Source organism: Neolamprologus brichardi, chromosome 23 (genome assembly GCF_056152115.1).
Source record: "Neolamprologus brichardi isolate AB-2024 chromosome 23, ASM5615211v1, whole genome shotgun sequence".
Lineage (NCBI taxonomy): Eukaryota > Metazoa > Chordata > Actinopteri > Cichliformes > Cichlidae > Neolamprologus > Neolamprologus brichardi.
In genome coordinates, this window is record NC_142125.1 from 26,175,909 (window position 1) to 26,187,127 (window position 11,219).

Below are 11,219 nucleotides of genomic sequence, written 5' to 3' on the forward strand. Positions count from 1 at the left end.
AAGGGGAGGTTGAATAAAAAGAAGTTTTAAATATCAAACAGCAACCATACATGTTATTTATCCTCCCAAATCAGAATCAATCTATACACATTTGAGTATCAGAAGATAAAAGTTGGAAATGTTTCCACAAACTGATAACAAATAACACTATCAATGTGTTTTATACAGATATGTCCAAGGAAGATTTTATTTTCAGTTGGTGAACTTTTTTCATAAACTTTTAACTATGACCTATAATTACAAAAAAAAAAAATTGCGTTACCTGATATTTTGATGTATGTTTTAGTTTGTTTGGTTTTCAGTATTTAAATGTGTCACTCGAAGAGGATAAACAAGATAAAAGATGAATGTAGCTTCTGGGTTGGAAAAGTGAAGCCAATGTGGAAGTGCCTTAAACTGTTATTCTTACTCATATCCAGGAAGAGGGCAAATCCTGCGGTTGCAGAAAGACTTGTGGTTGTTTGGAAGCTACACTTACTGCATAATTTATGAGTTACACCTTTCTAATACTGGTTTAGACCCTCTTTGCCTTCTGAGCTGTCTCATTTCTTAATGGCACAGATTCAAAAAAGTTGCTGGAAACATTCTTCACTGATTTTTGTTCCATGTTGACATGACAGCATCAAACAATTGCTGTGGATTTGTTAGCTGCACGCCCATGATGAGAATTTCCTGTTCCACCATATTCCAAAGGTCCTCTGTTGGATTGAGATCTAACAGTGATCATGTGAGACCGGACAGTGTGTGCACCGCGGATGACGTCAGTGCGCACGCTGTGTCTGGGGAGGATGTGCGGAAGTGCTTCAGGAAGGTGAACGCACGCAAAGCTACTGGTCTGGACGGGATTCGCGGCCGCGTCCTCAAGTCATGCGCGGCTCAGCTGGCTGGAGTGTTTACACACATCTTCAACCTTTCCCTCTCTCTGTCTGTAGTCCCAGCCCGCTTCAAAATGGCCACCATCGTCGCTGTACCCAAATCCTCCACCATCTCCTCATTGAACGACTGGCAACCTGTAGCCCTGACCCCCATCGTGAGCAAATGCTTCGAGAAGCTGATCAGGGACTTTGTTTGCTCTGCACTGCCCGACTCACTGGACCCTCTACAATTTGCATACCGCCACAACAGGTCCACTGATGATGCCATAGCCCTAACACTACATACTGCCCTCTCGCACCTGGAGAAGAGAGACACGTATGTGAGAATGCTGTTTGTAGATTACAGCTCAGCATTCAATACCATCGTTCCCTCGAAGCTGGACAGGAAACTGCAGGCTCTAGGACTGAGCAGCTCGCTCTGCAGCTGGATCCTTAACTTCCTTTCTGACAGACGCCACGCGGTCAGACTGGGCAGCATCACCTCATCCCCCATCACACTGAACACTGGTGCTCCACAGGGGTGTGTACTGAGCTCTCCTGTACTCACTCTACACCTACGACTGCACAGCCACTAGCAACTCCAACATCATTGTGAAGTTTGCGGACGACACTACAGTTGTGGGGTCTCATCACCAACGGTGATGAGACGGCCTCACTCCCTGACCCACTGGTGTCAAGACAACCATCTCACCCTCAACGTCGCAAAGAGAAAGGAGTTGATAGTGGACTTCCGGAGGTGCAGAGAAGTACACACCCCCAACCAGCAGACTGAGAGACAGCTTTTTCCTGCTGAACACTTCATAGACCCCTCGCCTTCACTACTGGAACTTCAACATTATGCACTCCACACTGTACATTAATGCCACTTGTTTTGCACAATATCCAACTACCAACCTCTGTATATTTTATATATTTTATTTTATTGTTTACTCTATTTAATTTGTAAAATATGTATACACACACACACACACACACATATATACACACACGTAGATATACATATTTAGTATACACATTCAGTAATATGCATACACTCTTATATTGTAGATATATTTATTCATATAATTCTCAGATTTACCCATTCTTATATTTTGCTTGTTCTTATGTTATTGTATTTTTGCACACCTCTGTTGCTGTGAAGCTCACACACAAGAATTTCACTCACATGTACTGTACCAGTGTACCTGCACGTGTGATGTGACAATAAAAGTTATTTGATTTGATTTGAATGTTGCAGCAGAAATTAAAATTCATCAGATTGGAAAATGTTTTTCAAATCTTCAAATTTTGGTGAGTTGGTGTAAACTGTAGCTTCAGTTTTGCTATTTTTACCTGACAGAAGTGGGATCTGGTGTGGTCTTCTGCTGCTGTTGAGATGCTCTACTGTATACCTTTGGTTGTGTGTTTTTTGTGTTATTGTTGCCTTCGAATAAGCTTGAAGCAGTCTGGCCATTCTCCTTCGACCTCAGCAAGACATTTTCCCCGGAAGAACTGCTGCTCACTGGATATTTTCTCTTTTTTAGTCCATTCTCTGTAAACTCTAAAGGTTGCATGGGGAAAATCAGCAGTTTCTAAAACAGTCCGACCAACAACAATGCCATTTCATACCCATTTGATGCTTAGCTGCCATGTGTTTGACTGATTAGATAATTGCGTTAAGATCAGTTGAACAGGTGTACCTAATAAAGTGGCCAGTGAATGTGTGTGAAAACAGCCATCAGCTCATTCACTCTGTGACCTCAGCAAACGTTTTCTTGCTGACTTTACTTGCTCAGTCGCTAGTTTCAAATCTCACTGAATAAATCATGAAGCTCTTTTTGTAAGTTACGATCATTATTAGATTATCCTGGCTGTAGCGTCATCAGTTCCACTCATCACATCCAGATTAAAAATACAAAGGTGGCAACAGTCAAAAGAGTCAGCTCGAGGTTTCGTAACAGGAATTCACTAACCAGAGAGCGACATCACAGTTGTTAGGTCCATCTTTGACACTGTTGAGGGCTAAAAGGCAGGTCAAACTGTTTCATATTTTTTGTTTTTGTTGGGAGCAAAGTTCAACTCCCTATTATTATTATTATGTTATAACTGTACACTTTGGCATTTCTAGTCTGGCCTGGTGTCAACACACAAACTTCCAGACTCCCTAGAAATGAAACGACTTTGGATGTAGCAACTCCAGAAATGCTCATTCATCTGTCACCCCTCTGCAGTCAGCACAGTCAAACTTAAGATTTAAGGTCCTCCAGCTCTCCAGTTCACTTCTCTCCTTTCCCTGGTGTCGTTTCCACTCACTGAGTAAGGTGGCACTAAAATCAGCACTTTAATCTGCTGATTCAGGCACTTTGCATGTCTGACTTCCAACCCCAGACATCACTTCATTCAAAATAGAGAAATAGAGTCAAGGGATGCTATCGTGCACCGCCTGATTGAAGTTGAGAGACTATTGACCTTGATGGAGTATGTGTGTGTGTGTGTGTGTGTGTGTGTGTGTGTGTGTGTGTTGGCCTCAGCAGACACTTATAATCTAACTCTGATCTTGGAAAAAGTGCTTACTTTCCGACCTCTTTCCCTTAAAAGGAATATTAACAGGAGCTTTGTGGAGAGGATTCAACTTGGATTTAACACTATCAAGGGGCTAAAAAAGGAGCAATTTTTATAAGTTGTTATATCTATAGTACTTTTCTAAGCTCCACAACAGAGGTTCTTTACTTTTTCAGCCTACTAGTACGTGACCACATTCAGTGGTCACGTACTAGTTACCTAAGAAAACAAAATCGGAGCCAGTATAAAAATTAGCCAGACATTTTTTCATGTCCTCTTTAATGTTCTCTTTTTTGCACAAGTCGAGGACCATTTCAGGACACATATCACATGTGACAAATAAAGAATCTTGAATCCTGCTCTACTACATACAGTCATGACAAAGTCTTACCTCACTGTGTCCATTCCTGAAACATCCCTCTGACATTAATGTGAAGATAATAAGTGAGTGAACTGTTCAAAAGACAGCATATAACCCTACAAAATACAGTCCCAATCAAAAGTTTAAGACCACTTGAAAAATGGCAAAAAATCACATTTTGCATAGTAGGATTTAAATAAGGTAGAGCTTCAACATGCAACAAGAAGAAATGGGAGTGAGATAAAACCTTTTTTTGAGCATGCAATTGACTGAAAACAGTGCTTAAACTGAAACAGGCTTACAGCTGATAAATAGTTTAGGACCACATGCCTTTAAAAGGCCAAATCTGTGCAAAAATGTGAATTCATTGTCATTTTCTGTCAGGTAGTCACACTGTCGTGATGTTCGGATGGCAAAGGCAAAAAAAGTTCCCTTTTTGAATGTGGTTGGGTTGTTAAACTGCACAAGCAGGGTCTCTCACAGAGTGCCATCGCTGCTGAGGTTGGACGCAGGAAGACAGTTGGAATTTGTTAAATGAACCTGAGGGTTATGATGGAAGACCCAAAAATATTTCACCAGCTCTGAGCCAGAGGATCCAATTGGCTGTCTGTCAAGACACTGGACAATCCTTGACCCAAATTAAGGCCATTATTGGCACCAACTCCAGCTCCATAACCTTCAGACGGCATCTGAGACTGAAGGGCTTCAAAAACAAAATAACATCTATAAAGGCCTCGTCTCCTTGAACGCCACAGAACTGACTGTTTGGACAAGAGAACAAACATGAGACACTGAAAGGTGGAAGAACGTTTTATTCTCTGATGAGAAAAAATTGAACTGTGATAGTCCTGATAGTTTCCAACGTTACTGGCATGACAAGCAGATCCACCTGAGATGTTTTTTACGCTGCATAGTGGAAGGGGCACCATAATGGTTTGGGGTGCTTTTTCCTTCAGTGGAACAATGGAACTTCAGGATGTGCAGAGAGGATCCCTCGTGACTGAGGGCTCTTCTCTGCGTGGTGACGACTGGGTTTTTCAACAGGTAAACGCTACAGTATACAATGCCTGCAGGACAAGGGACTTCTTCCAGGAGAATAACATCACTCTTTTGGACCATACTGCACATTCCCCTGATCTAAATCCAATTGAAAACCTTTAGGGATGAATAGCAAGGGAAGTTTATCGTATTTTCCGCACTATAAGGCGCACTTAAAATACTTAAATTTTCTCAAAAATCGAGAAAAGATCTCGCCACTGGCGGTGGCAGGCGAATATTCTAAGTCTGCCAATTGTCCTGCTAAATTAGCGCCACTGTCCAAAGTCTCCTCTCAACAACATCTTGACTTAATGCAGATACGATGTCCAACCCAAGTTTGGTTTGCACAGACTTCTTGTTCCAACTTGCCAGTCAGGCAAGAGTGACTTCAAATTATCTTTCTCAATGGACCCTGTTGGCAAAGGAACTCCAGGCAACCTCCAGAAACTCAGCTCGGGAGCTGCTGATAACCAATTATCAGCCCTTGCTCATCCGCTTCCAATGCAAAGACATTCCTAACCCTAACTGGACAAAGTGTCCAAGAAGAAATAACAGGTAGGAGTCATTTGGGAGCCAACGTGTGGTGCCCCGCAATTCTGACCTGAGAAAAGAAAGAGGAATTGTGGTGAAAGTTGGATGAAGTGGTTCGAGAGGGCCGGCACGCATCCATAGGGGAGGATCGCCTGCCACGTGTGAGTCTTGAAATCAAACAGATGGGAAGGCTTTCCACGGGCAATGGCAGAATGATTTGCATTGATCCCTGTTCTAGATCTCGCATCAGAGGAGGCTGAAAATCCACTACAAACGGATGGTTCTTAGGCTCCAGCGTCCTCGAAATGGGTAGAAGCGGTAAAAATGGATGGACCAACTCTGTACCAAAAGGCTTGCCTCGTGTGAGGCTCGAACTCACGACATTCAAATTATGAGACTGACGCGCTGCCTACTGCGCCAACGAGGCTGACAGGCAACCGGAAAAATGAACGATTTCTCGAAGCTGCACAGAAAAGAAATTCAGCTTGGACATCAAAGGCAAGTCCCCAGGTATTTAAGCCCTGAACGGGTTTTGGAGGTGAAGAGTGCCACAGGAGATCCTAAAAACGGTGTTTTGACCCAGCTCCGGCTTACCTGAAAGGGACAAGCGGTAGACAATGGATGGGTTGCCTTTGCCACGTACTGTGTATCAAGCGAGGCTCAAGACACCATCTTCCCCCAAAACGGACCATTCTTCTTTTGTCTCGTAGTGCCGTCTTAAATTAAATCCCTCAATTACAGCCACATTAGCTCCACTAATAAGACACGGGTTTACCAGCAATGTCTGTAAACATATATTCAGTCACCCACTGGCGGTGGCAGGCGACAATTCTAAGTCTGCCAATTGTCCTGCTAAATTCGCGCCACCGTCCAAAGTCTCTTCTCAACAACATCCATCCATCCATCCATCTTCATCCGCTTTATCCGGGGCTGGGTCGCGGGGGCAGCAGCCTAAGCAAAGAGGCCCAGACCTCCCTCTCCCCAGCCACCTCCTCCAGCTCATCCGGGGGAACACCAAGGCGTTCCCAGGCCAGCCGAGAGATATAATCTCTCCAGCGTGTCCTGGGTCTGCCCCGGGGCCTCCTCCCGGTGGGACATGCCTGGAACACCTCACCCAGGAGGCGCCCAGGGGGCATCCTTGTCAGATGCCCAAACCACCTCAGCTGGCTCCTTTCGATGTGGAGCAGCAGCGGCTCTACTCTGAGCCCCTCCCGGATGGCCGAACTTCTCACCCTATCTCTAAGGGAGAGGCCAGCCACCCTTCGGAGGAAGCTCATTTCCGCCGCTTGTATCCGCGATCTCGTCCTTTCGGTCACTACCCACAGCTCGTGGCCATAGGTGAGGGTAGGGACGTAGATCGACCGGTAAATTGAGAGCTTCGCTTTTACACTCAGCTCCCTCTTCACCACGACGGACCGGTGCAGCGTCTGCATTACTGCAGCTGCAGCCCCAATCCGTCTGTCGATCTCCGGCTCCCTTCTCCCATCACTCGCGAACAAGACCCCGAGATACTTGAACTCCTCCACTTGGGGCAGGACCTCATCCCCGACCCGGAGTGGGCACTCCACCCTTTTCCGGCTGAGAACCATGGCCTCAGATTTGGAGGTGCTGATCCTCATTCCCGCTGCTTCACACTCGGCTGCGAACCGCTCCAGTGCGAGCTGGAGGCCCTCACCCGATGAAGCCAACAGAACCACATCATCCGCAAAGATCAGAGATGAGATCCTGAGGCTACCAAAGCGAAAGCCCTCCGCCACTTGGCTGCGCCTAGAAATCCTGTCCATAAAAATTATGAACAGAACCGGTGACAAAGGGCAGCCCTGGCGGAGCCCATCACCCACCGGGAACGAGTCCGACTTATTGCCGGCAATGCGAACCAAGCTCTTGCAACGGTTGTATAGGGATCGAATGGCCCGTAGCAATGGGCCAGACACCCCATACTCCCGCAACACCTCCCACAGGACACCCCGAGGGACACGGTCGAATGCCTTCTCCAAGTCCACAAAACACATGTAGACTGGTTGGGCAAACTCCCATGCACCCTCAAGTATCCTCGAGAGGATGAAGAGCTGGTCCAGTGTTCCGCGACCAGGACGAAAACCGCATTGTTCCTCCTTCTCAACAACATCTTGACTTAATGCAGATACCATGTCCAACCCAAATTTGGTTTGCACAAACTTCTTGTTCCAAATCTTGATGCCGTCTGGCCGCGACCGAGAACAAACTTAATGCCGCCCAAGGCACCACGCATAAAGGAACTGTGCATTGGCCGGGAATCGAACCCGGGCCTCCCGCATGGCAGGCAAGAATTCTACCACTGAACCACCAATGCTCATGGACGCGGCAGTTTTCCCACCGAATTCGCGCCATTGCCCAAGCGCGCCTCTCGAGGCGCACCGGAAAATGTAGCCCGATACAGCCACACATCACTCATCAGGACAGCTTTGTCGCAGCGCCCTGATGGTCTAGTGGTCAGGATTCGGCACGCTCACCGCCACGGCCCGGGTTCGATTCCCGGTCAAGGAGACTGTGTTTTGACCCACCTCCGGCTTACCCGAAAGGGACAAACGGTAGACAATGGATGGGTTGCCTTTGCCACGTACTGTGTATCAAGCGAGGCTCAAGGCACCATCTTCCCCCAAAACGGACCGTTCATTTAAGCCGTCAACAAATGAAGCAGAGTTGCCAGTTCTTCAAGCCCAGGATGGGCTGCCGTCTTGGAGGTGAAGTGTGTGACAGGAGATCCAAAAAATGTGTGGTCGAACTGCGCATCAAAACATGCCTCGCGTGAGGATAGAGCTCAACACCTCCAGTTTTTGAGACTTATGCATGGCAGGCGACAGTTCTACTGCTGAGCCACCAGCCCTTACAAGTCTGACAATTGTCCCGCCGAATTCACGCCACTCTCCAAAGTCTACTCTCAAGACTCTTGAAATGGATGCACAAACTCTGTTACGTACCGTGCATCAAAGCACATCGCTTGCTTGAGGCTACAAGTCACTACCTTCTGATTTCGAGATTCACGGGTGGCAGACGACAGTTCTACTGCTGAGCCACCAGCCCTTACAAGTCTGCCAATTGTCCCTCCGAATTCGCGCCACTCTCCAAAGTCTACTCTCACGACGCTTGAAATGGATGCACAAACTCTGTTACGTACTGTGCATCAAAGCACATCCCTTGCGTGAGGCTACAAGTCACTACCTTCTGATTTCAAGATTCACGGGTGGCAGACGATAGTTCTACTGCTGAGCCACCAGCCCTTACAAGTCTTCCAATTGTCCCGCCGAATTCGTGCCACTCTCCAAAGTCTATTCTCAACAACATCTTGACTTGGACAGATACGATGTCCAACCCAATTTATGTTTTCACAGACTTCTTGTTCCAACTTACCAGTCAGGCAAGAATAATTTCAAATTATCTCTCTCAATGGACCCTGTTGGCAAAGGAACTCCAGGCAACCTCCAGGGACTGTACCTGAAAGGGACAAGCGGTAGACAATGGATGGGTTGCCCTTTCACGTACTGTGTATCAAGCGAGGCTCAAGACACCATCTTCCCCCAAAACGGACCATTCTTCTTTTGTCTCGTAGTGCCGTCTTAAATTAAATTACTTAATTACAGCCACATTAGCTCCACTAATAAGACACACGGGTTTACCAGCAATGTCTGTAAACATATATTCAGCCACCCACTGGCGCTGGCTGGCGACAATTCTAAGTCTGCCAATTGTCCTGCCAAATTCGCGCCACTCTCCAAAGTCTCTTCTCAACAACATCTTGACTCAATGCAGATATGATGTCCAACCCAAGTTTGGTTTGCACAGACTTCTTGTTCCAACTTACCAGTCAGGCAAGAATGACTTCAAATTATCTCTCTCAGTGGACCCTGTTGGCAAAGGAGCTCCAGGCAACCTCCAGAAACTCAGCTCGGGAGCTGCTGATAACCAATTATCAGCCCTTGCTCTTCCGCTTCCAATGTAAAGACATTAGGTGCGCCTTATGTATGAATTCTGTTTGTGCTTGCTGACCTTGAACAGATTTTATGTGATACACAGTGCTCAAAAATCTGTCAAAACTGTTTTAGTACAACTTTAGTAAGCTATGAAGCCGCACCGCTTGATTGATTGTCGGGGCATTACAGCTACCATAGTCAGGAGCAATCTGCTTCCAAAACTCTGTCCACTTCAGGTCCCAAAGCCAAACGAACACTGCAGCATCACTGAAAGTTTAAAACTGTCTAATTTCTTTCATCTTTAATAAAATGATCAGTGTTGCTGCTTTACCAGGTGTACCAATTAATTTTAACATCCATGAAAACAGAATTTATTAAATTTAACAGAGATAGAAGTTAGCAGGAAGTTAGCTCGCTAGCTTCCACCTAAACATGACATACCATGTTCAAACTGAGTGATTTGTGAAAAAATTTAAATGTACAGCTCTGCTATCACTTCCAACATAAATGAAGACCGAAAACTAAACAGCAGTGACTTTTTTAGGCTTACTGAAGTTGGGCTAACCGGTATATAATGATGTGCTACGTGATCACTAGCGACATAGCTACGTTATCATAACATAAACACAGTGAAGCAGGAGGATGAATGCTAACTTTTTTTCACTCGATAAAAGTTAACGCAAGGGTTCCTGATGGTTAGGGACAAATGCAATCGCATGGCAGGATGCTGTAACAGACCAGACTTCAGTCAGGAGAACAACTGAGATAATCCATCCACAATAAAAGGTTAGTCATTAACATACGGCAACAACATGGGAATAGAGCAGCTTGCGAGAGAATTCAGCATTAATGAATCAATGGTACAGAAGAGGAGGAAGCAAGAAGAATGAGTTGAGTAAAGTTTGGCTTATTTGACTGTTTTGTTGCACTTAATGCCTTTTGTATGAAAACAGACCCATTCATCGACTGGGTACAAAAATGCACAACAGTTCCATTCAGTAGATGCCCTTTCTGCGGCCATCTTCACCACTTGGAGAAATGTTCCCACTCCCCTCATGGAAACGCTTACATCAAGCATGCTGCAACAAATTTTGGAAGTGATCAACAATAGGGATGGGTATCGAAAACCGGTTCTTGTTGAGAACCGGTTCCCACTGTTTCAATTCCTTGGAATTGTTTGCCATTTTTGCAAATGATTCCCTTATCGATTCCAGTCGCCCCGAATTACGTCACCACGTTGTGGAACGTCATTTACCTGGCAGGAAACATGGCGCCTAAGCGGCTCAAACGCTCAAAAGTTTGATTATACTTTACGAGAACGGATGACAACAGGGCAACTTGCAATACTTGCAAAGTAGATATTTCATTTAAGGGAGGAAACACTACGAATATGCAAAAGCATTTGCTCACAAAACACACGATGACCTTAAATGAATGTCATGTTTTTAATTCCGCTCCAGACTCGTGAATCTCAACCCAGCAGGAGCGGTAACGTTTGTACGTACTTTCCCGTTAATGCGGCAGGTAAATAATCAACTAACAGTGCATATTATGTTAGCGCGATCTGCCTTATTACAAAACCTGCCATTAATGTGCATTTAGGTGACCATGATGAGAGAGACAGACAGAGTCTGGTTGGCTCAGATGCTGGCAGTTCTCGCTGCAGTCTACCGGTAGCGTCTCTTTTCAGGCCAGGATAGACGAATGTCACCGAGCAAGTTTGTGGTAAAAGGCTTGAACCCATTTGCCACAGCAGATGCCCCCAATTTTTGGTAAGTGAATGTGTTTAATTGTAGGCAGGGACATTACTGGATATTCTTGTGTAATTGCTAAAGAATAATTTATGTTATACTTTGTTATTGCTACAGAAGAATATTTATTTTATTATTTTACATTCACTTTTTTTTTTCCTGGGGACCCTGT

At 45.4% G+C, this 11,219-nt stretch overlaps 2 non-coding genes across 2 annotated transcripts; both read right to left on the bottom strand.

Moving 5' to 3' along the window:
- Nucleotides 1–5,700: 5,700 nt before the first annotated feature.
- Nucleotides 5,701–5,773, bottom strand: trnam-cau (transfer RNA methionine (anticodon CAU)). Its single transcript has one exon. It is a non-coding gene; the product is annotated as a tRNA-Met (tRNA).
- A 1,834-nt stretch (nt 5,774–7,607) lies between these two features.
- Nucleotides 7,608–7,678, bottom strand: trnag-gcc (transfer RNA glycine (anticodon GCC)). Its single transcript has one exon. It is a non-coding gene; the product is annotated as a tRNA-Gly (tRNA).
- Between the last annotated feature and the right edge of the window lie 3,541 nt (nt 7,679–11,219).